General features: G+C 43.1%; 1 protein-coding gene across 1 annotated transcript in view; it reads left to right on the forward strand.

The window, feature by feature from the left end:
* The window catches only part of EIF2B3 (eukaryotic translation initiation factor 2B subunit gamma), a 139758-nt gene that overhangs the window by 43031 nt on the left and 71750 nt on the right, over positions 1-24977 (forward strand). The window lies entirely within an intron of this gene.

Genomic DNA, 24977 nt, shown 5'->3' on the forward strand with positions numbered 1-24977 from the left:
GGAGGGCTCTGGGTGCAACAGTAATGGGACTCTCCAGGTGAAAGTGGTTGGGGCTCAGTGGAGGGGGGGATAGAACTCAGCAGGGGGGTTTGGTGTGGGGAGCTCAGTGGAGGGGATCCAGATGTTGGGGGAGTGGGGCTTAGTGGGGTGGGGATTCAGGTGTAGCTGTTTGGGGCTCAGTGGGGTGGGGATCCAGGTGAGGGTGGCTCGTTGGGGTGGTGCAGGGGGAGTGAGGCTTGTTATGGGGGGTTCTGGGGGAGGGGGGGGCTCAGTGGGATGGTCTGTGTATGAGGGGATCTGGATGTATGGGGGTTGGGTGGATGGGGAAGCAACTCCCTGTACAGTGATCTCTCCTCCTGCAGCTGAGGAGCGATGGGTGCAGGAAGTGTGTGTGTGGGGTGGGAGGGATTCTGCAGAGCTTCCTACAGCTGGGGGTGGGTCTGAAATGGCCCCAGATGCCATGCAGGGGAAGAGGAAGTCCCGTCCTCCTCAGCCCAGCTGGGACTAGCAGCTGAGCCTGGCTCAGGGTAGGATTCACCAGCTGGGTTTTCCCCAGTCCAACCTCCTGCCCCACAGTGATTTACTTCTCTGCAGTATGTTTCAGGTGCCCAGGGCAGCCGGCAGAGAGGGTCCCTAATCCATGAACTATTACAAAACTTTTCTTACAAATTACAATTACAAAACTTTTCTTAAACATTACATGAGTATATTGTCTCATACCATAGAATTAGAATTTATAATCCCTATTCCGTGATGCGATATCTTTGAGCTATAATGTATCTTAATTAAAACTACCTTTAGATAGGTTTTTTCCTCAAAAAGCATTTGATCAAAATCCAATTTAAATAAAAAAAAACCCTGATTTTTTAAAATCATTGATTTTTATCCACCCCGCTTCCCCATCAGAGAGCCATTTTTCTGCAGGGAAATGAGGAAATCTGCAGGGGACATACATTCTGCACATGCACAGTGGCGCAGGATTCCCCCAGGAGTACATATCGTCACAAACACAACAGGGTCAGATATCCATGTGCAGCCCCATTTGTGGATATGTAACAAAACATCAGGAGGGGACAGGTAAGCAAATTTGTTGAGAGCACCTAAAGAGAGCAGTGCTGTTAGGGAAGGAATTTTCAAGGAAGAGATTTCCTGCTTGGGTAATAGGGGCTTATAGAAAAGTTATGAATAAACTGTATGGTCCCTTCCTTAGGTGAATTGTGGTAAATGGCTGAGAAATGAGGCATAAGAACGAAGGAAATGCCGTGGGGAAACTTCTGAGCCAAGCTGGGGTCCTTTAGAGAGAGAGAGAAATGAAGGCAGCATGCTCATCCCTGAAGCCTGAATTCACCAGTTACGTCTCTCTGACTAGGGCTTGGCAGGCCATCAAACTGAGAAAATAATGAGAATTCCATGGGCTTTTTTTCCCCCTTTTGAAAGAGGGGGCTGAAGCATTTGTTGATTACAGGGACAGGGAATTGTTTTCTCCACCTTAGACATTTATGGTCACACAAAGTAAGACAGTAAAAGACACCTGTTGGAGCAGGTCTAAATTTGGAGCATTTCCTTTTAAGATACCGTGGGATGTTTCAGGGTGAGTCGTCCCTAATAAACCATCCGTCTTCGTGGGTGTTCCATCTGTGTAAACGCAGGTGCTGTGCTTCTCCTAGAGGATATGCTAATAAATCACCAGGACAATCTCAGCTACTCATTACCTCATGTGCTTCAGACAGAAAAGAATACCTCATATATAAATGTAGGTAGTAATTATGGGAATAACTCTGAAGTAACACCGCAGACTTGTTTTTAAGATTTTTTTTTAATACAAAAAAGCAGGGGGGAGGGGGTAGCGTTGGAGAATCTTTTTCTTCTCTTCCCCCTCATGCTGTGAGGATACAAATTAATGATGTAGCCTCACTTTAAGGATCTGCTAATAGGAAAAAGTCAACATCATGTCAGGTGCCTAATGGGAGTTCAGAAAGAGCATTGGTACATATTATTTCTGTTGTATTGCCATACGATCCCACCTTCATTCTGCTCATAATTGGTTTTAAATAAGGGGGTCTTATAGACTCACGGTTAGTCACTGAATATTGATGGTCTGTGCAGCAGTGCACCAGTCAGGAAGTTATCTTTCTGAAATACTCCATGACTCTTAGTGTTACTGACTCATCTACCTTTTATTCTCAAATGTAACGCTATGAGAACGGGGAAGGGTGTGTGTGAGACATACACAAATGCAGTGACTCCCGTTGGGTAAAATATTTTACATAAGTTTGTCACTGTTTGTTCACATATGTTGGTAAAATTGGAAGGCTTCCGCATTAAAACTTACCTTAAAAACATCTGTCTTCTCTTTGCAAGCAGTGAGGGATTGGACACCATTGTGGAAAGATGTTTAATGTTAGGTTTCAGAGTAGCAGCTGTGTTAGTCTGTATTCGCAAAAAGAAAAGGAGTACTTGTGGCACCTTAGAGACTAATAAATTTGAGTATAAGCTTTCGTGAGCTACAGCTCACTTCATCGGATGCATTCAGTGGAAAATACAGTGGGGAGATTTATATACATAGAGAACATGAAACAATGGGTGTTACCATACACACTGTAACGAGAGTGATCACTTAAGGTTGTGGTTCTGCTCTGAAAAGTCACTTTTTAAGAACTACATGAGAGTCTATATTTGTCTTTTCAGGGACTCTAGATTTGTGCAGTTTATAAGTAAGAATATTTTCTAATTGATGTCTGAAAGTCAAGCTGGGTTCTTTCTGCTCATGCATCACTGAAAATGAAAATTTTCCAATTTGAATTTAGTTATTAATGATCCTGTTGCTGATGCATGAGCACCAAAGAATCCTGCTCCCTTTCTCAGGGCTGTATTGGCTCTATAGTGCTAACAGCAGTTAAAGTGTAGTAACATTTTTGCCAGGAAAGTAAGCAGAACTGACTCTGAATTAAACCAGGGGACCAGGTCTATTGAATAAAAAGCTGCGATTTTTACATACTAACTTTTCAGAGTAAAACCACACTTTAAAAACCATGGTATGGCTTTAATCATATTGCTTTACAAATTAATATCTTGCTGAATAGTTCAGCAACAGAATATTGGCAGGTTAGCCGCAGTATCAGCCACCGGTAGGGAATAGACATTCTCAAGGTACTCTTTGTAGCTCTTGCTTGCCTGTTTATAAGTTTCTCAGTTCATTAAGTATAACAGCCATCAGCTAAAAGACATGCATTTTTTTCAACAAGTCTGCATTTTTATTATGCTTTTAAACTTTGCTTAACTTTAGTTTGCTCTTTGCTGAAAATACATTGGGGATGGATATGGTCTCCAACTTCACACACTGACGTATTTTGGAATTACTTTTTTATGGTTCTTAAATAGATACTGGAGCCAAATAAAAATAGATGTCGTTTTTCTCTTCGGTGCTGTGTTTTTATTTTGCGCTTGTACAACAAACATATATTCCGAAAGCCATTTACTGAGTGTTGAGCTCTGTGTTTTGAAGAATACATATACATTACTGATTGGTATGGATCTTGGTATGTTTTGCTATTCAGGCGGGGGGAGAGGAAAAGATTGAGAGGAATATGGAATATACCCTTGCTTTATTTCTGGAAGAAGGAGCGTGCCTGCTTCCAGGTACTTGAATTGCGAACAGATAAAAATAGAGTTCCGAGACTTAAGAATCGAATCTGGAAATATTTGCAAGACCATTTATTGAATGTAGCTAGAAAAAAGTTTGGAGATGAATTTCATTTTATTATCTGATTATTACTAGCATTACAAAAAGTGCAAGACTAAAAAAGGAGAGGAAGATTCGGTATTTGGTTTTTAATTGTTACTGAGTTTGTGCTGAATTGACTGTCATTTGTCCATATAATGTTTGTTAGGGCTTGATTTTAGACCAGCGTTTGTCCTGAGAGTCTGTTTTATTATTCAGAGTTTCCAGAAGAGGAAGAAATTAGTGTTGCTTGGACATCTTAGGAGGCATGTGCCTGGTGATACAATATTTTGTGTGAACGTATCCCCTTAAACGATACATACGCTAATCCCCATCACTACCCTATCCAGACGCCTGGATCTTGAAACTTGATCAATATTTTGTTTTAAAGAGAGCTTTTGATATATTAAAATGTTCAGCACCATGTCTGGGATCTTTTATTAATGGAACAAGTTAGTGTATTTCACGGGGTCAGTGCGAAGCTTGCCCATCCTTGTTGGCTATTTTTATGGTATGTTAACTCTAATCAAACCAGCTGTTCCTATGAATACTTTGGGAAAAGACACAGCGCTATTAAACGTTTTCTCTTTGGGGTTATATTTTGATGCACAGAGTATATTTGGTGTTGTGTAGCAGAGCAGCCTGCTGAAATTTTGAGGATCTCAGTTTGTGGACTACGTTCCTGAAATAACCAGTAGGTAATAGAGGCACAAATGCGCTATTGTGCTGTTGGGACATCAAAGGTCAGAGGAGTTATCTATGCCTGTTTGAATGCTGTCAGATTCTCCTCTGCCACATGTTAGACATGTGTTACTCATCAGTGAATTATGGAACTCCATGATGCAGAGCAGGCAGGAATGCAGGGGAGAAAAAAAATCACCTAGTTTTAAAGCAAAGTAAGAGTGAAATGAGGCGCATAAAATTCTGTAAAAGTTAAAAGGTTCAATTCTGCTTGGAGCTGAGGTCCTGACTCCCTCCCCTGGCCAGAGCTCATGCTTGTAGTTGTCTTACTATTCTGTACTTTTTTTTTTTAAAGTTCCTTAATGTCATGCCTAACAGAAGGGTTTTCAGCTGGCAGGAGGGAAATACCTGTGGAATTCTTGCAAAGCATCATTCATCTATCTCACTAAGAAACCTTGACCTTAAAGAACTCTTTCTTAAGCATAGTCATTCAGATCTCAGATACACTGTACTGCAGGGGTACAGAACAGTGGTCTCATGTTAAAGTTAGCAACCATTTGATTGAACAAACTGTTACATAATCCTTCAAATGCCAATTTGTTACACCGACTGTCTACTGGGGCTCTAGATTGTGAATGACTTGTTCTTGTTGCTAAACACAGATCATAAAAATCGATAATGGAAAGGATCAGAATACACAATTAGCTGTGTAAAGTTAGATATATGTGCCTGAGACCCTTACAAAGTGAGCATTCTGTTTTACTTACAGTAATGATATGTCTTTTTAAATGATTCCACTCAGGCTAAAATTCTCCATTCCCTGTTGAATAGCCATTATGTGACTCTCCCAAAACAGAATTGTGCTGGCAGTTTCTGGCATTACACAGGAAATGAAGAGCATAACAGATTTTCTTTTCTCTTGCTAAGACGTGCTTCCCATGAGTTCTTCCAGTGGATGGAGTAAATAACACAGATATTTTTCTAAAGACAGTATGTCCTCTGCATTTCTATCTCATCCAGAAAATTCCCCACACGTTCCCTGGCTTTAGATACTTCCCCTCGCTAATTCATTTTGATGCTGCTAAGAAGCTTAGATGGAGGTTCCTTTTTAGGTAGAAAATTCCCTTCTTAAATGGTCCAGGAGATTTCTTTTAGCTTATATAAGGCTCTCCTTCCCCAGTGGCTCAGTCTGAAGTACTTTATTGTACTGTGCCCTTCCCTACTTCTGATTCAAGAGATTATCACAAATTGGATCTCCTAAATGGCAATGCAGAGTACGGTGCCATCCACTGTTTTGTATTTTATACATAATTTACATATATTTAAACCCTGGGCAATAATATCTATTAGTATTTTGCTGACTGGTCATCTTGAAATCCTTTCATCTGGAAAAAATCCAAGTCCTTAAACTGAGAACAGTGGGAGCTGGTGGGTGGTTGGCACTTCTGAAAATCTGGCCACTTTATTTAGTTGCCTAAATAAGCATTTAGGAGCCTAACTTTAGGCTCTCACATTTAAAACTTTGGCTGATGGATCTTAACTAACTCCAAAGGTTGGATACAAACCAGTAAAAAGCAAGGGAGATTCAAAGCTACAATTGAACTTATCCTCTTGTTTCCTGTATATAATTCTTTTAACAACTGGTGAACTTTACAAAGGCGTGAAGGACTGTCTTTCAGACTTCCCTTTGAATTTCCATGCCTTATTAGCCCCAAGTCATTGCATTAGATAGAATTTTGGAGACCTTAAGTATTTGCCTTATGTGTTCCTAACTTCTCTCCCCTTCATAACAGTAGTGACTACAGGGCTCTGGGAGCAAGGGTGAAGGCATCGGGGGGCAGAGGTGGTGTTTTCATCTACCTTCCCGGTTGAGGATAAGGACGCAGGTGGGGACACGTGCATTCTGGAGATTAACGCATGGCAGCGCAGATGGTGTCAATGGGAGGGTTTTGGCTCCCTTGACTCTGGGGAGGAGGACCCCTGGGAAAAAATGGGGTGTACTGACCAAGAAAGGGAAGGCCATCTTTTGATAACTCACCAACCTAGTGAGGAGGGCTTTAAACTAGGTTCAAAGGGGTCAGGCAACAAAAGCTCACTGGAAGGCATAAAAAAACGGTGATCTTAACAGAGGGCTAGATGTTACAAGAGGCTTGGAAAATTACAATAGTGCTGTTGGAGCGAAAAGAGGGAAAACCATGGGACAATCTGCTGAGCATCTTAGATGTCTCTACACAAATGCAATGAGTCTGGGGAATAAACAGGAAGAACTGGAAACATTAATACACAAGTTAAATTATGACTTCATTGACCTCAATTATGACTTGGTGGGATAAATAAATGGTGGCAGGAATAAATTAAACATATTCATTCATGATCTGGAAAAAGGTTGAACAGTGAAGTGGCAAACGGGGGGATATGGTAGAGGTCTACAAAATCATGAATGGTGTGGAGAAAGTGAATAGGGAAGTGTTGTTTACCATTTCATACAATGCAAAAAATGGGTCACCTGATGAAATTAGTAGGCAGCAGGTTTATACAAACAAGAGGAAGTACTTTTTCACACAGCACACAACTAACCTGTGGAACTTATTGTCATGGGTTGGTGTGATGGCCAAAAGTATAACAGGGTTCAAAGAAGAACTGGAAAAGTTCATGAAGGATTGATTCATCAGGGACAAAAAGAAAAGGAGTACATGTGGCACCTTGAAGACTAACAAATTTATTCGATGAAGTGAGCTGTCGCTCACGAAAGCTTGTGCTCAAATAAATTTGTTAGTCTCTAAGGTGCCACAAGTCCTCCTTTTCTTTTTGCGGATACAGACTAACATGGATGCTACTCTGAAAAAATGATCAGGGACGTAACCCCATGCTCTGAGTGACCCTAAACCTCAGACTTCCTAAAGCTGGGAGTGGAAGGTAGGAGTGGATCACTCCATGATTACCCTGCTTTGTGCATGCTCCTTGAAGCTCTGGTTTGAGTCACTGTTGGAGTTAGCATACTGGGCAAGATGGGCCATGGCCTGACCCAGTATCACAGCTCCTAAATTCTTATGTAAGAACTTAGAAGACCTGGGAATTTATAAACCAGGCAGCCTAACTTGGATACCTAGAGAGATACTGGAACAAACTATTAAACAATCCGTTTGTAAACACCTAAAGGATAATAGGGTGGTAAGTAATAGCCAACGTGGATTTGTCAAGAACAGATCATGCCAAATCAACCTCATTTCCTCCTTTGACAGGGTTACTAGCCTAGTGGATAGGAGGGAAGCAGTAGACGTGATCTTGGTTTAACAAAGGCTTTTGACACAGTCCAACATGATTTTCTCATAAGCAAACCAAGGAAATGTGGTCTAGGTGCATAACCAGTGGAAAGACCATACTCAGAGTAGTTATCAAGGTTCGCTGTCAAACTGGGAGGATGTATATAGTGGGGCCCTGCAGGGGTCAGTCCCGGGTCTGGTACTAGTCAATCTTTTCAGTAATGACTTGAGTAATGGAGTCGAGAGAGTGCTTACAAAATTTGCGGATGACACCAAGCTGCAAGCTTCCTCCTTTTGGAGGAAAGGATTAGAATTCAAAGTGAATTTGATAAATTGGAAAAGTGGTCGGAAATCAACCAGATAAAATTAAATGAAGATGAGTGCACTTAGGAAGGAAAACTCAAATGCACAAATACAGCAGTACTGTTGGAAAGGATCTGGGGATTATAGTGGATCTCAAACTGAGTATGAGTCAACAGTGTGATGCAGTTCCGAAAAAGACTAATATCTTTCGGCGATATATTAACAGGGGTGTCACGTGTAAGACATGGGAGGTAATTGCCCCACTCTGCTCAGCACTGATGAGGCCTCAGCAGGAGTATTGTATCCAGTTTTGGGCATCACACTTTAAGAAAGATGTGTACGAATTGGAAAGAGTGCAGAGGAGAGCAACAAAAATGAAAAAAATATTTGGAAAACCTGACCTCTGAGGAAAGGTTAAACAACCGGGCATGGTTAATCTTGCCAAAGAAGACTGAGGGGGGACCTGATAAATCTTCAAATATGCTAAGGGCTGTTATAAAGAGAGTGGTGATCAGTGGTTCTCCCTGTCTGTTGAAGGTAGGACAAGAGGTAACGGGGCTTAATCTGCAGCAAGGAAGATTTAGGTTAGCTATTAGGAAAAACTTTCTAGCTATAAGGATAATTAAACTCTGGAACAGGCTTCCAAGGGAAGTTGTGAAATCCCCATCATTGGAGGTTTTTAAGACCAAGTTAGACAAACACCTGCCAGGGAAGATTTAGGTTTATTTAGTCCTGCCTCAGCCCAGAGGCCTGGACTAGATAACCTCTTAGTGTTCCTTTCAGCCCTACATTTTTATGGTTTGATTTCTATTATATGCACTAGTCCTTCCTAATGTATTAATGCAGCATTTGTAGAACTGGATTTTTGTCTTTTGTCAAATGAACTATAGCGTTGCTGAAAGCATTTCTGAACTTCCCACTTTTGTGATTTTGAGTCTCAGCCAGGTAGAACAGTAATAACAGAACCAAGGCCAGCAGTGCTATAAATTTCAACTAGACTATAGAAAAAAACGCTGATTTCTGTTTGTACTTTTATTAAAGATATTTATGCAGGGCAGGTCTTTCAGCAAGTGTGATTATTTTCAGAGGGGCCCTATTTCCATTCGTGCAATAGAATGTGTTAGGGATGTGTGCTGAGAACAGCACCTGAGGGGCAGGCACCAGACAGAATGGATAAAACCCCCTGAGAATGAGACTTCTCCAAACTTCTGCTCTTTCTGTCCATCTTTGTTTCTAAAACCACTTGAAAAATATTGTTCCTCAGGTAGGTCTCCTTCCGAGGTCCCTGTTTTAGCATTTGAATGAGTGCCACTTTCCCAGACCAAATGGCTATTATAGATTTAAGCTTTTCAAGTAGGAAGGTATGTGAGCGCATATTTAGCAGCACCCAGACTCTATTGAAAGAATAATAGACTCTTCCCACAATCAACTCCATTCTTCATATCCATACTGCCAGACCTCTGGAGCCACCATTGTGTCAAATAATTTTATTTCCCTGCTTATGTTCTGTTTCTTCCTCCTTTCCCCTTCCCAACCATAAAATCCTTCTCGAGTGATTGATTTATGGAATTTAGATTCCTTTTAGATCAGTGCACACTTAACAGCAAATATGTCTGTTTATTGAGGGCACATCTCCATCAGCCCAATTACTACTTTCTGGTATGTTTTTGATATCTTTCCGCTTCAGAAAATAGTATATATCTAAAGTCTAACGACTGTATCTTTTGCATTTGTTTTTTTTCAGATATAAATGCATAAGCCCTGGTGATGTAGGTTTAGAATGCACTTTTAAAAATTGCATTACTGTATGGTGGCGGAGGCCTGAAAAGTTTGGACTCTGACAAGTCTCACTATAGCATTAGACTTTATCTAGCTGAAAAAGGGGAAGGCAAGGCACAAGCAAAGTAAACCGTTCTGCCGGCTGTGAGCCCTCGCATACAGAGAGCCTGAAGCCTCATGGTGCTTGGGAATATAACTGATCTCTTAATCTTTTTTTAAACTCTGATATTGCAGGAAGGTTGTCTGGTCTTAACTCAAAACATCAACTTCACAGTGCTCTATTCGTGTTTTTGTGGAGAAATACAGAAGTTAATTTGTTGGCTTACTATAGACAGTCACTGGGATGAAAGCGTCTGTCTTTTCTGTTTCCTCTGGGATTCCTTTCGGTGTATGTGCTCTGGTGCCTGAACGGACAATAATACTTGCCTGCCTCATCAGTGTGTCAAGACTTAATTCATATTATTTATATAAGCTCCTTACATGCAAAATTCTATGTAACGGCAGTCCCCAGACTGTAGGGCGTGCCTCCCTAGAGAGGTGCAGGGGGCACATGGTGGGGCCCGGGGGTGGGGGGGGTGGGATGGAGTGCCACCCAGCTCTGACCCCCAGACGTAGCTCTGCTCCGCCCCGCCCCCTGTTTCATTCCCTCTCTGTCTCCAGGCCAGCTCCGCCTTTAGCCCTAGCTCCTCTCCTCTCCCCAGTTCTGCCCCCAGCTCTGCTGTTGAGGAAGCTCTGGCTGTGCAGTAATGGGGTGGAGGGCCTGTGGACAGATTCCATTACTGGTAAGGGGGCGGGAAGCGACAGGAAAAGTTTGGGCACCACTGCTATAGGAGTAAAAAGTAGTCGTATTAACGACTTGCTACTTTGTAGAATCCAAATAATAACTGTTCAAACATAACCAGCAAGAAGCAGCTGCTGTAACGTTTCATACTTGTATACCGGATGAATTAAGGATCCTATTTAAACCTGGATTTTCAGTCTTGACTTTGGATTTTCTGTGTTTGTCAGTCCTCTAATATTTAAATATATTATTATATGGTTTATTACATACTGTAATGTTCCATAATATTTTTAATGTAATTACTACAGTGCATGTAATTTCCTCTCAGATTACTTTAGTTTCCAAATGTTCACAATAAAACATCAAGGATGTGGAGTGAATTACTGGCAAAACAATTGGGTTTGCCCAATACTTGTTAACCCTGGTGTTTATTTTCCAGTCATTTACTTCTAGACAGGTTGACCCAATGGTAATTTTTTAAGGGGACCTAAGCTCCTTGGGGTGGGGGCTGGCTTTTCGTTGTACAGCTGTACAGTCTTGGGTTGGGCCTCCAGATGCTACTACGGTACAAATGTTAAATAATTGCAAAAATCTATCGTTTCTCTCACTTTGGCTAGTTTACTTTCATATGAAATGAATTATCCAGAGATTGATTTCATCAGCAACAGTCTCTGTCAACGCTTCTCCTCCTGCACATTTCTTCTAACCAGTGTTTTTAAAAACCTGCCAACAGTTCCCCTATATCTAGTCTTGGTTTTTATTCTCTTTTTTGCCCTGTTCATTTGGGCTGTTGTTTGGGCTTCTTGCATGTCTTATTAATGAATATTTTATGTTTGAAGTGACAGACTAGAAACAAAACAAGAGGCGATATGATTGCTTTACTAAGTAATGACCTCATGAAAGGTCAATTTCATAAGTGAAGATATAACAAATTCATCATAGGTTAAGAATGCTATAAATGGAAGAAACACCAAACCAGGGGTGGGAGTGGGGCTGGGAGTAGAATTGAAAATAACATGAGGGAAGGAGGTCCACGTTGGTGGCTTCTTTTATCCTTAGATTCTAAGGCCAGAAAAGGACCATTATTATTCAGTCTGACCTGCATAACGTAGGCCATAGGACTTCATCCAGTAACTCCTGGTGCAAGGTTAATACCTCGTGGTTGAACTAGTGTATGTTTTAGAAAGGCATCCACTCTTGATTTAAAGACTGTGAGTGATGGAGAGTCCACCACACACCTTGATAAGATGTTTGGGTAATTACCCTTGCTTTAAAATGTACTTGTTTTTTTCTAGTTTGAATTTTTCTAACTTCAACTTCCAGTCATTGAATCTTATGTTTTTTACTGCTCGACTGAAGAGCCCTGTAGTATCAGATCTCATCCTGTGTACTACTTATAAACTGATCAAGTCACTGTTTAAGCTTCTTTTGGTGTGTCTACACGATGCTGCATTGCGGAGTATGGGGGCGTGAATTGCAGAGTGCACCAAAGTGTTGCACGCCAACTGCCTTGTGTGATGCTGTTGACATGAACTAAAAGGCATCTGGTTCACATTAACATAGTCCTCTTTCAAACAGGGCTCCCTTAATGTGAGCTGGGTACCTGTTAGTTCACGCCAGCAATGCACTCTGCAGTTGTCACCCACATAGTACGTGCTGCAGCGCAGTGCAGACTGCGAAGCGACACAGATTGAGCTCCTTACGTTTCTCAATGTAACTGGAGGAGGCATCACAGAAAAGGAGAGTTTTAATAAGGACAGTGAGAGAGCTTTGCAGATAATAGTAACACGGTTATGTGGTTCCATAGATAGCTGTTGTAGCTTCTTAGATGAACGCGCTTCTGGTTTCTGCGTCAGTCAGAAACAGGTGGGTTTTATAAATCATAAAAGTGGGCTATTGCTGCATTTCTACCATTTAAATTTTTCTGTCTTCTCTTATAAGGCATCATTCATACTTGACCCTCTCATGAGGAGATAGCACTATAGAGCTTGTTACCTCCCTTTGCTGGAGAGGAGTTTTCTTGTTCTGTCTTGTGTAAATGTGAATAAATAAATAAATCTTGTGATTATGGAGCAGGAAGATGTGGAATGCTGTGCTAGGTAAGCAGAATCTCCTAGCTACATCTGGGTATAGCTGGAAGTGTGCTCCATTTGGAAAGGGTGGCGACTACCTCTCGAACTTTATTCCACGCTCAGAACGTTCCCTAAATACTGCAGGTTTATGGGCACACAGCTTTTCTTAGTAAGACGACTCTTCAAATCTTTTTATGGTGCGGGAAGTCTTTTCATGACAAGCGAGAGCCTTAGGAGAGAGGTGTTCTGTTCCAGGTCTTGTAAGTGCTCGTTCCTTCTCAGTGTCTTAGCTTTCTTGGTGCAGATGTGGAAAACAGCAAGGATTTTTGGCCACTCAAGGAGAAGGATCTGATCAAAATAATAAATTCTTGCCAGATGACTGTCAAAATAAACCACAGAATACTAGAAATTAGAGATTGGGAAGGACGTTTTAGATCAGCTAAAGCATCTCCTGCCAGCCTAGACTTTTTCTCTCCTTAAAATTGCAACAGGATGGAGCAGGTATTCCTCAGAAAGCTGAGCTACATGTCACTCCTCACTTCAGTTTTTCCAAAACTTTTATCAGGACAGCATTGAATGAATCACAGCTAGCCATCTTCTCACCTTTACAGTGGTGAAGTCCAAGGGCAGTTTACAAATTAGTTTATCCATTTCCTGGTTTCCTCCCCCTCACTCAATTATGATGTTATTAATTATTCATATCACAGTAGCAGCTAGGAGCCCCACTTGTGGACCGGGACCCCATTGTTCTAGGCAGTGTACAAACTGAACAAAGAGCCAGTCCTGGCCCAAAGAGCTGCCAATCTAAATTCAAGACAAGAGACAACAGATGGATACAGCCAGATGGTGGAGTACAAGGGAACAATGGGACAGTTCTGGTCAGGGTGACAGGCAGTGCTCTCGGCACACCTGATCTCCTAAACGAGGGTGGAGTGTGTCCATTGAGAAGTTGTCCATATGATTTTGTTCACCGTTTTTGAAGACTCCAATCTTCATACTTGTTAAGTTGCCAGCTTCATCACTAACAGCCTTTCTCACAAGGCACTAAGAAAAACAGTCCTAAACTTTAATCCAGAGGAGTGCTAAGTCTGTCTGTCTTGCTCTGGGTATTCTACAGCAGCCTCTCACAATGGTATCTGAGTGTTGACAGTGACCAGCACTTTGCAGGTTATCAGGTAATAGAGAAAAGGAGGACTTGTGGCACCTTAGAGACTAACCAACTTATTTGAGCGTAAGCTTTCGTGAGCTACAGCTCACTTCATTGGATGCATACTGTAGCTCACGAAAGCTTTTGCTCAAATAAATTGGTTAGTCTCTAAGGTGCCACAAGTACTCCTTTTCTTTTTGTGAATACAGACTAACGCGGCTGTTACTCTGAAACAGGTAATAGAGAGGCAGTCAGTGCCTTGTCAGAATGAGCCCTTAATCTGCAGAAACAATAATACATCTGTTGGAATGAGTGAGAGTAGCGGGAAGATACTAGATTGCAGTGATTCTGCAGAAAGCCCTATTCATTTGGGTGTTTTAAGTCCAGGCACCTTTACAGATTTCCTTTGTCAGTCAAAAGAAGAACAAAATTATACCTCTTTCTGATCCTCTCTTGGTCTCTCTGAATCATCTTTGTCCTTAACCTTTCCTGTGGTACAGAAATGTTTTCTCTTGGTCTCTTTGCTCCTCTCCTAAACTATTCTATTCCCACTGCTCTGCTCAGAATTCTTGGGCAGTATCGCAGATATCCCCTCCTGGGAGGACGTTGATGCCCGCTTTCTGCGACTTCTTGCCAGGAATTATTCAAACATTAAAGAAAAAAATATACACCATTCATTTTCTTTAGACTGCAGCAAAGGGCTTGCCGTGTGTGAGGGTCAAGGATGGCACCAGCACATCCAGCTGAAAGCTAGCAGGCCAGGTCTTTAAAAACCAAATCCAACTTCTCTAAATTGGGTTAACTTGTTAGAATTGTTTGATCCCTGCCTGCTACAATACTGTAAATAGTCAGGTCTCCCAAGGCTCTCTACTGGGGCAGTGCTGTTGAACATATGCATAAATGATCTATAAAAAGGGGTAAACAGTGAGATGGCAAAGTTTGAAGATACTAAATTAATCGAGATGATTAAGTCCAAAGCTCTTTGTACAAAGAGTTACAAAGGGATCTCACAAAACTGGGTAACAAAATGGCAAATGAAATTCAGTGTTGATAAATGCAAAGTAATGCACATTGGAAAACATAATCCCAACTATACATACAAAAATGATGGGGTCTAAATTAGCTGTTACCACTCAAAGGGTATGTCTACACTACGAAATTAGGTCAAATTTATAGAAGTCGTTTTTTTAGAAATTGTTTTTATACAGTCGATTGTGTGTGTCCCCACACAAAATGCTCTAAGTGCATCAAGTGCATTAACTCGGCGGAGTGCTTCCAGAGTACCGAGGCTAGCGTCGACTTCCGGAGTGTTGCACTGTGGGTAGCTATCCCACAGTTCCCGCAGTCTCCGCTGCCCATTGGAATTCTGGGTTGAGATCCCAATGCCTAATAGGGCAAAAACATTGTTGCGGGTCGTTCTGGGTACATGTCGTCAGGCCTGCCCTCCCTCCGTCCGTGAAAGCAACGGCAGACAATCGTTTCACGTCTTTTTTCCTGAGTTACCTGTGCAGACGCCATATCACGGCAAGCATGGAGCCCGCTCAGCTCACCGTCACCGTATGTCTCCTGGGCGCTGGCAGATGCGGTACTGCATTGCTACACAGCAGCAGCTCATTGCCTTGTGGCACCAGATGGTGCAATAGGCCTGATAACCATCGTCCTCATGTCTGAGGTGCTCCTGGCCGCCTCGGTAAGGTAGGTCAGGAGCTCCTGGGCAGACATGGGCGCAGGGGCTAAAATAGGAGTGATCTGACCAGGTCATTCTCTTTAGTCCTGCCGGCAGTCCTATTGCACCATCTTCTGCCGAGCAGCCAGGAGATGAGGATGGCTAGCAGTCCTACTGCACTGTCTGCTGCCAGCCAAAGCTGTAAAAGATAGATGGAGTGGATCAAAAACAAGAAATACACCGGATTTGTTTTGTATTCATTTGATCCCCCCTCCCTCCCTCCGTGGAATCAACGGCCGATAATAGTTTCGGTGAGGTCTGTCAGGGGCACCTTGAAAAGTTTAATGGAGATTCAGTCCTGCCTGAAATACCAGGGGGAGGGATAGCTCAGTGGGTTGAGCATTGGCCTGCTAAACCCAGGGTTTTGAGTTCAGTCCTTGAGGGGGCCATTCTGTGACAGTTGTTTTTGTTTCTCCATGATGTAAAGCCACCCCCTTTGATTTTAATTTTCTGTAAGCCAACTCTGTAAGCCATGTCGTCAGTCGCCCCTCCCTCTTGTCAGAGCAACAGCAGACCATTGTTCCGCGCCTTTTTTCTGTGCAGATGCCATACCACGGCAAGCATGGAGCCCGCTCAGATCACTTTGGCAATTAGGAGCACATTAAACACCACGCGCATTATCCAGCAGTATATGCAGCACCAGAACCTGGCAAAGCAAAACCGGGCGAGTAGGCGAAGTCAGTGCAGTGACGAGAGTGATGAGGACATGGACACAGACTTCCCTCAAAGCACGGGCCCTGGCAATGTGGGCATCATGGTGCTAATGGGGCAGGTTCATACGGTGGAACGCCGATTCTGGGCCCGGGAAACAAGCACAGACTGGTGGGACCGCATAGTGTTGCAGGTCTGGGATGATTCCCAGTGGCTGCGAAACTTTCGCATGCGTAAGGGCACTTTCATGGAACTTTGTGACTTGCTTTCCCCTGCCCTGAGGCACAAGAATACCAAGATGAGAGCAGCCCTCACAGTTGAGAAGCGAGTGGCGATAGCCCTGTGGAAGCTTGCAACGCCAGACAGCTACCGGTCAGTCAGGAATCAATTTGGAGTGGGCAAATCTACTGTGGAGGCTGCTGTGATGCAAGTATCCAACGCAATCAAAGATCTGCTGATATCAAGGGTAGTGACCCTGGGAAATGTGCAGGTCATAGTGGATGGCTTTGCTGCAATGGGATTCCCTAAGTGTGGTGGGGCCATAGACAGAACCCATATCTCTATCTTGGCACCGGAGCACCAAGCCGGCAAGTACATAAACCGCACTTTTCATTAGTGCTGCAAGGGACGTTTCATCAACATCAACGTGGGATGGCCGGGAAAGGTACATGACCCTCGCATCTTCAGGAACTCTTGTCTGTTTCAAAAGCTGCAGGAAGGGACTTTATTCCGAGACCAGAAAATAACCTTTGGGGATGTTGAAATGCCTATAGTTATCCTTGGGGACCCAGCCTACCCCTTAATGCCATGGCTCGTGAAGCCGTACACAGGCAGCCTGGACAGTAGTCAGGAGCTGTTCAACTACAGGCTGAGCAAGGGCAGAATGGTGGTAGAATGTGCATTTGGATGTTTACAAGTGCGCTGGCGCAGTTTACTGACTCGGTTAGACCTCAGCGAAACCAATATTCCCACTGTTACTGTGCTGTGTGCTCCACAATATCTTTGAGAGTAAGGGGGAGACGTTTATGGCAGGGTGGGAGGTTGAGGCAAATCGTCTGGCTGCTGGTTACGCGCAGCCAGACACCAGGGCGGTTAGAAGAGGACAGGAGGGCACGGTGCTCATCAGAGAAGCTTTGAAAACCAGTTTCATGACTGGCCAGGCTACGGTGTGAAAGTTCTGTTTGTTTCTCTTTAATGAACCCCCTCCCCCCCCCCCCTTGGTTCGCTCTTCTTCCCTGTAAGCTAACCACCCTCCCCTCCCCCCTTCGATCACTGCTTGCAGAGGCAATAAAGTCATTGTTGCTTCACATTCATGCATTCTTTATTCATTCATCACACAAATAGGGGGCTAACTACCAAGGTAGCCCAGGAGGGGTGGTGGAGGAGAGAAGCACCAGGAGGGGTGGTGGAGGAGGGAAGGACAAGGCCACACAGCACTTTAAAAGTTTAAAACTTATTGAATGCCAGCCATCTGTTGCTTGGGCAATCCTCTGGGGTGGAGTGGCTGGGTGGCCGGAGGCCCATCCACCGCGTTCTTGGGCGTCTGGGTGAGGAGGCTATGAAACTTGGGGAGGAGGGCGGTTGGTTACACAGGGGCTGTAGCGGCGGTCTGTGCTCCTGCTGCCTTTCCTGCAGCTCAACCATACGCTGGAGCATATTAGTTTGATCCTCCAGCAGCCTCAGCATTGAGTCCTGCCTCCTCTCATCACGCTGCCACCACCTTTCAGCTTCAGCCCTCTCTTCAGCCCGCCACCTCTCCTCCCGGTCATTTTGTGCTTTCCTGCACTCTGACATTGTCTGCCTCCACACATTCGTCTGTGCTCTGTCAGTGTGGGAGGACCGCATGAGCTCAGAACATTTCATCACAAGTGCTTTTTTTTTTTGCCTTCTAATCTTCGCTAGCCTCTGGGAAGGAGAAGATCCCGTGATCCTTGAAACACATGCAGCTGGTGGAGGGAAAAAAAAGGGACATTTTATAGAACAATGGGTACACTCTTTCACGGTAAACCTTGCTGTTAATATTATATACGTAGCACACGTGCTTTCGTTACAAAGTCGCATTTTGCCTCCCCCCACCACGTGGCTAACCCCTCCCCCCTCCCCGTGGCTAACAGCAGGGAGCATTTCTGTTCAGCCACAGGTAAACAGCCCAGCAGGAACGGGCACTTCTGAATGTCCCCTTAAGAAAAGCACCCTATTTCAACCAGGTGACCATGAATGATACCACTCTCCTGAGGGTAACAGAGAGAGATAAAGAACGGATGTTGTTTGAACACTAGCAAACATACACTGCAATGCTTTGTTCTGCAATGATTCCCGACTAAGTGCTACTGGTCTGGCGTGGTAAAGTGTCCTACCATGGTGGACGGAATAAGGCTGCCCTCCCCAGAAACCTTTTGCAAGGGCTTTGGGAGTACATCCAGGAGAGCTTTATGGAGATGTCCCTGGAGGATTTCCGCTCCATACCCAGACATGTTAACAGACTTTTCCAGTAGCTGTACTGGCCACAAATGCCAGGGCAAATTAATCATTAAACACGCTTGCTTTTGAACCATGTATAGTATTTAAAAAGGTACACTCACCAGAGGTCCCTTCTCTGCCTGGCGGGTCCAGGAGGCAGTCTTGGGTGGGTTCGGGGGGTACTGGCTCCAGGTCCAGGGTGAGAAACAGTTCATGGCTGTCGGGAAAACCAGTTTCTCCACTTGCTTGCTGTGAGCTATCTACAGCCTTATCATCATCATCTTCCTCATCCCCAAAACCTGCTTCCGTGTTGCCTCCATCTCCATTGAAGGAGTCAAACAGCACATTTTGGGGTAGTGATGGCTGAACCCCCTAAAATGGCATGCAGCTCATCATAGAAGCGGCATGTTTGGGGCTCTGACCCGGAGCGGCTGTTTGCCTCTCTGGTTTTCTGGTAGGCTTGCCTTAGCTCCTTAAGTTTCACACAGCACTGCTTCGGGTCTCTGTTATGGCCTCTGTCCTTCATGCCCTGGGAGATTTTGACAAAGGTTTTGGCATTTCGAAAACTGGAACGGAGTTCTGATAGCACGGATTCCTCTCCCCATACAGCGATCAGATCCTGTACCTCCCGTTCGGTCCATGCTGAAGCTCTTTTGCGATTCTGGGACTCCATCATGGTCACCTCTGCTGATGAGCTCTGCACTCACCTGCAGCTTGCCATGCTGGCCAAACAGGAAATGAAATTCAAAAGTTTGTAGGCCTTTTCCTGTCTACCTGGCCAGTGCATCTGAGTTGAGAGCGCTGTCCAGAGCGGTCACAATGGAGCACTCTAGGATAGCTCCCGGAGGCCAATACTGTCTAATTGCATCCACAGTACCCCAAATTCAACCCGGCAAGGCCGATTTCAGCGCTGATCCCCTTGTCGGGGGTGAAGTAAAGAAATCGATTTTAAGAGCCCTTTAAGTCGAAAAAAGGGCTTCATCGTGTGGACAGTTGCAGGGTTAAATCGACTTAACGCTGCTAAATTCGACATCAACTCCAAGATCTCTTTGCTCAGGTCTACACTAGGAGTCATCCTGGATAGTTCTTTGAAAACATCTGCTCAAAGTGCAGTAGCAGTCAAAAAATCTAACAATGTTAGGAACCATTAGGAAAGAGATATATAATAAGGCAGAAAATATCATAATGCCACTATAGAAATCCATGGTACACCCAAACTTTGAATACTGCGTGCAGTTCAGGTCGCCCAATCTCAAAAAAAGATATATTAGAATTGGAAAAGGTACAGAGAAGGGCAGCAAAAATGATGAGGGGGATGGAACAGCTTCCATATGAGGAGAGATTAAAAAGAGAGGGACTGGTCAGCTTAGAAAAGAGACAAACCAAGGGGGGATATGATGGAGATCTTTAAAATCATGAATGATGTGGAGAAAGTGAATAGGAAAATGTTATTTCGCCCTTCACATAATCCAAGAACGAAGGGTGACCCAATTAAATTACTAGGCCGCAGGTTTAAAACAAACATAAGGAAGTACTACTTCAGGTAATGCAGAGTCAGCCTATGGAACTCATTGCCCCAGGGGATGTTGTGAAGGCCAAAAGTATAATTGGGTTAAAAAAGAATTGGATAAATTCATGGAGGATAAGTCCATCAGTGGCTATTGGCCAAGATGGTCAGAGATGCAGCTTCATGCTCTGGGTGTCCCTAAACCTCTGACTGCTAGAAGCTAGGACTGGACGACAGGGGATGGATCACACTCAATAAATCTGCCTGTTCTGTTGATTCACTCTGAAGCATCTGGGACTGGCCACTGTTGGAAGACAGTATACTGGGCTAGATGGTCCTTTGGTCTGACCCTGTATGGCCATTCATATGTTCTAATTCTTTATGAGGATCTTTTATTAATATCATTATACCAAAGTGTGGTATACTTTTATACTGTACTGTCACTTCTAGATTCATTTTAAAAGGGAACGTCATCCTCTTTACAAGAAATGGAACTGCAGAGCTGCAGCGGTTGTATTTCCAGAAATTCCTTCATGTAATTTGCGTTTGATTGTTGGCAGGTTTGCAAGATTATATGAATATCTGATGCAGTCACATTTTTAATTTAAAACATATAGTCTGAATACATGTAAAATGTATATTATTTGCTTGTAAAAGGGATCTTGTGGGAGTATATTTGGGAGACTTCTTATCTGCACATGGTCATTTTTAAAGTAGTTCAGTAAATACTCATGCTTCTAAATACCCTCTCCCCCCCCCCGTGTGTGTGTGTGTGTGTGTGTAAGTACACATTGGAGGCCTTAGTACAAATCCAGTGCTCTATGCAGGCTAATTAAATTAATGCCTCCATGGAAGAACTTGCAGTTTCTGGAACTGCTCTTATAAATCTCAGTTATAAACATAGACCTAATTTTTGTGTAGTTTCTCTCTGCCTCGTGAACATTGTTCTGGGAGTTTGAGTGTTATATGTTTGTGCCCTTATTTTTACAGCAGAATATTTTTGTTGCAGCATAACTCAAGCCTTCATTACAACTGAGCAAAACTACCGGACAGTGATGACGTATGTGAATTTCACATTCATCATAAGTTCTTGTGCAATTTTGTAGGACATCTGGGCTGCGGGTCACGTTTCTAAGTGTTTCTTAATCACTTGAGTGTTTCTGCCACTTTTTGCAGAAACTTTGATTTCAGTCTCTGACAATGATTGGGAAGCTTTTCCCTATAGTCCTGGAGTGTAAAAAGTGCCTCCTGTGGTCCACGGAATTTTAGTCTGTCTCTTTCCCTCCTCCCTGCTTTGACTTACCTTTTAATGTCCGTGGACATTACAAATCCCAACGTACAGGATTCCATTTTATCTCCCTTGTACATTGAGATGAGCAGTCTCCAGAGGCTCCATTAAAGGTGAAGTTGACTTCAGTCTTCCCCAGCTTTTTTAGCGATCGCTACTGAAGTAGTGCCTAGCAGCCCTGGGTGCTGTACAAACAGAGCAAAGACACTCTGCTTGCCCCAGAGAGTTTACAGTCTCAGTGGATTATGGAAATTGGTTGTGGCCTTTGGTTGGATTTAATTTTGGAACCCCAACTGTGTGTGTGGTGGGGGTTGGGGGGAAACAAGCTAATTTTCAGTGAATCACTGAGTAAATTAACAGTCCTGCTCTGAGGACTGCAGATTCTCAAGTTCAGATACTGGATCCTACCTGCTCCTGTTGAAGTAAATGGAAAAACTCCCATTAACTTCAGTGGGAGCAGAATCAGAACCCTTGTATTTTGAGGAGTAAGCATGCCGCTGGATTTTTAAGGTTCATTTTGTGTGCTGGCCACTGATTCTTAACCCCTCCTACTTGATACTTCACTCCTCAGAAGGAACAACTGTAGAGTCAAGCCTTTATCATGTCTGCATTACAGTCTAGGAAGCCAGCATAGCTCTTTATAGTTTCAGATGGTTTCTAATACATTTCTTTCTTTACAAGCTGAGGGCAGGACTGGACATGAAACACTCTGTTATTGTACTTTCACTCTCTGCACTTGTGTAATTTTTGACTGTTTTACAAGCCAGTAATTTAGGAGCCACAGGCTAGGAAGCTTGCCCAGAAATCTGGCATATTTAATTAGTGCTAGTAAACAAGCAGAGTTTCAAATTTAATTCTTCCTTCTTTCATTCCTATAAACCTCAAGCCATTGAAAGCCTACTTCTGACATTAGTCTCGTTGGGGCTGCTGGGGAATACCGAGGCAGGTTTTAGCTACGTCTGGGGAATGGGCCTAGTCTCTTCCAGGCAAGAAGGGAAATGGGAGTTGTTTTTTTTAATAAAATTTGAGATTGTTAAAAAAAAATTGTAAGTGATAATCTGCAGGTCATCAACCACAAGGGTCCTTTTTACTGTTTGTTATGCTAAATCGTTCAAGATGGGAGAATTGTCCTACAAGGCATTTATCCTCATTGAAGTACAAGGAGCTGATTTGTTGCTACTCTGGTACTTGCATGGAGATGTTTTTAAAGATCAGATTACAGAGCATTTGAGTTCAGCAGCCAGTCATTGCCAGTACATTTCCTCTAGCCGTGAACCTTTAGGTTGGTGCCACAAGTGGACAAGCTAAACCGTAAAAGTATCAGTTGCTGTTTGTGTTTTTGCTCCTCAGCCACATCCTGTGGTCTGTGATACATGTCCTGTGTGGAAAAGGCCATTCTGTGCCACTGCACTAATATTCAGGAACTATTTTAAGTCTGGATTAGTAACATCTCTTCTACCAATTCAAGCATGACAGCCACGGTATGTCTCCAGACAAGCAATATACCGGTAAACACGCTAGAAAACCATAAAGCTCTTATTAGTTACAACTAGAAACCAGACTTTGTAACTGCAACCACATAAAACAAAGAAATGACACCAGTATTTACATTTTAAAAATACAGTGATGGACACCATCTTGTTGGCTTTCAAGACAGCTGCTTTTCTTTTTTAAAAAATGTTTGTTTAAACAGACAAAATCTCTGCTCTGTGGAACCCAAAAAGCTTGTCTCTTCCACCAACAGAAAAGTTGGTCCAATAGAAGATACTACCTCACCCACCTTCTCTCTCTCATATCCTGGGACCAACAAGGCCACAACAACACTGCAAAAATCTCTTGTATTTATTCTAAAAGCAGTTCCCCCACCCTCAACCCGTCTTCTGCATTAAGTAAGTTAACAGGTGAAGAACAAGGTTCAATTTGCATGGAGCTTCTATTCTGCAGTAGTCCTACAAAGGAAGGTACCCTACTGCTCTAAACACTGGCTTAATCCATTGGGTTAGCCAAGATTCCTGCTCTAATTTTCCTCTGTTCACTGTGCTATTTTAACCGCAGTCTGGTCACTTTGTAAAAGGAACAAAATTACCAGCTCTCATTCTTGAGCAGTTATGCAGGCCCTGGTAAGTGGGTGAAAGATGAAAAAGACTCTTTAAATACCTAGACCTGTCTTCAGTGTACGGTGTGTGTGGTATGTTTACATTCAGTTGGAGTTTAAGGATGTAGGGTTCCAATTTTAACATCCTCCCGAAAGCATTTTAGGTGTAAGCTCGTTTCTTCCTAGTAAGTAATATGATGCAGTGACTTCTGTTATTGCCATTAAAAGATCTGGAAATTTTAAATCACGAGTAATCTATTCTAAACAGAAAATAAGCCAGTGTGGTTCCAACCACTGTAATTTTGTGTTTAAAAATGTTAATTTGAACTCTTGGTGAACATCTTATTCTTTTTGCAGTAACGATAGATTTTTCCTGAGCTTTTTTTCTGCTGGCGCTTACATCCGTGGCCCCATGGTATTTCTGAAAGTGTTCTTTATAAACTAATAATTAGAACTCTCTGCATGTAAACATTTTATCTGAATTAAAGTGATGATCGGCAATCTCTGTTAATTGGTTTTAATCTAATTCCAGCTCTGCTTTGCTTTTAAGTCTGGTTAGAGATGGCAGTCGTACTAGAGTTCTGTCTTTTCTAATTACTAGGTTAGTTTTCATTAACTAATTTTATACCTTTGGAATATCATTAGACAAGAAACAAATGTGTCCTGTGTAATTTATGGCTGTTGAGGAAAATATTATTTAAATATCCTAGTGTGTGTTTTCTATAGCCCTTATTACAGAAAGGTATAACTTCACTGCAGGTCTCTAATCTGGGTGTTGCCTATCCCCCCTGCCGTTTACACACCTCTCACCTGGGCTTGTTAAGCCCAGGGTAGCATGCATGGCTGAGGAATAGGTTTGGGCCAGGGTTTCACTGAAGCCTGGGCTGGCAACCCACCTATTTTGCAATGAGGATGCAGGCTAATCAAGCTTGGGTGCTGGTTATTGACCAAAGCCTTCCACAATTTCAGCTGGTATTTTGTTGCCCTCTATCTCTTTAGCACGGTAGGGCTTTCCAGTATGGATGTATCACCAAGGATAGGTAAGCCTGGGCTGCTCTGGAGTGAAGATATACCCAAAGTGATGTTCATTAACTTCTGGCTAGGCTGGAGCCATTCAGTTGATTGCCCTTACCTGACAGACTAAATAGGTTTCCATTCATACATACTGAGTGAGATCTGTCAGGGAGCAAGGTGGGGCTGATGTGTTACCGGCTCGCAAAAGGGCAGCAGTTCTGTGAATCTGCAATGCGAATCTGTTTACTTCTTTGTTTTAAATCCTTGTTGTGTATCAAAAGTGAGACAGAAGCACTAGGCCCCGAAGGAAATTGCAGTTCAGAACACTAATTCAGCAGAGACGTGACCACAGAGAGCATGAAATGACAGTACTTCTCTCACCATATATCAAGGTCCAAGGAAATAACAGTGCTACTGGATTTACTGCAGAGGAAGTCCTATATGGGCTTAGACCGAGACACCTTTAATAATGTCAAATATAAGAATACT

This window comes from Chelonia mydas, chromosome 8, assembly GCF_015237465.2.
Source record: "Chelonia mydas isolate rCheMyd1 chromosome 8, rCheMyd1.pri.v2, whole genome shotgun sequence".
Taxonomy (NCBI): Eukaryota; Metazoa; Chordata; order Testudines; family Cheloniidae; genus Chelonia; species Chelonia mydas.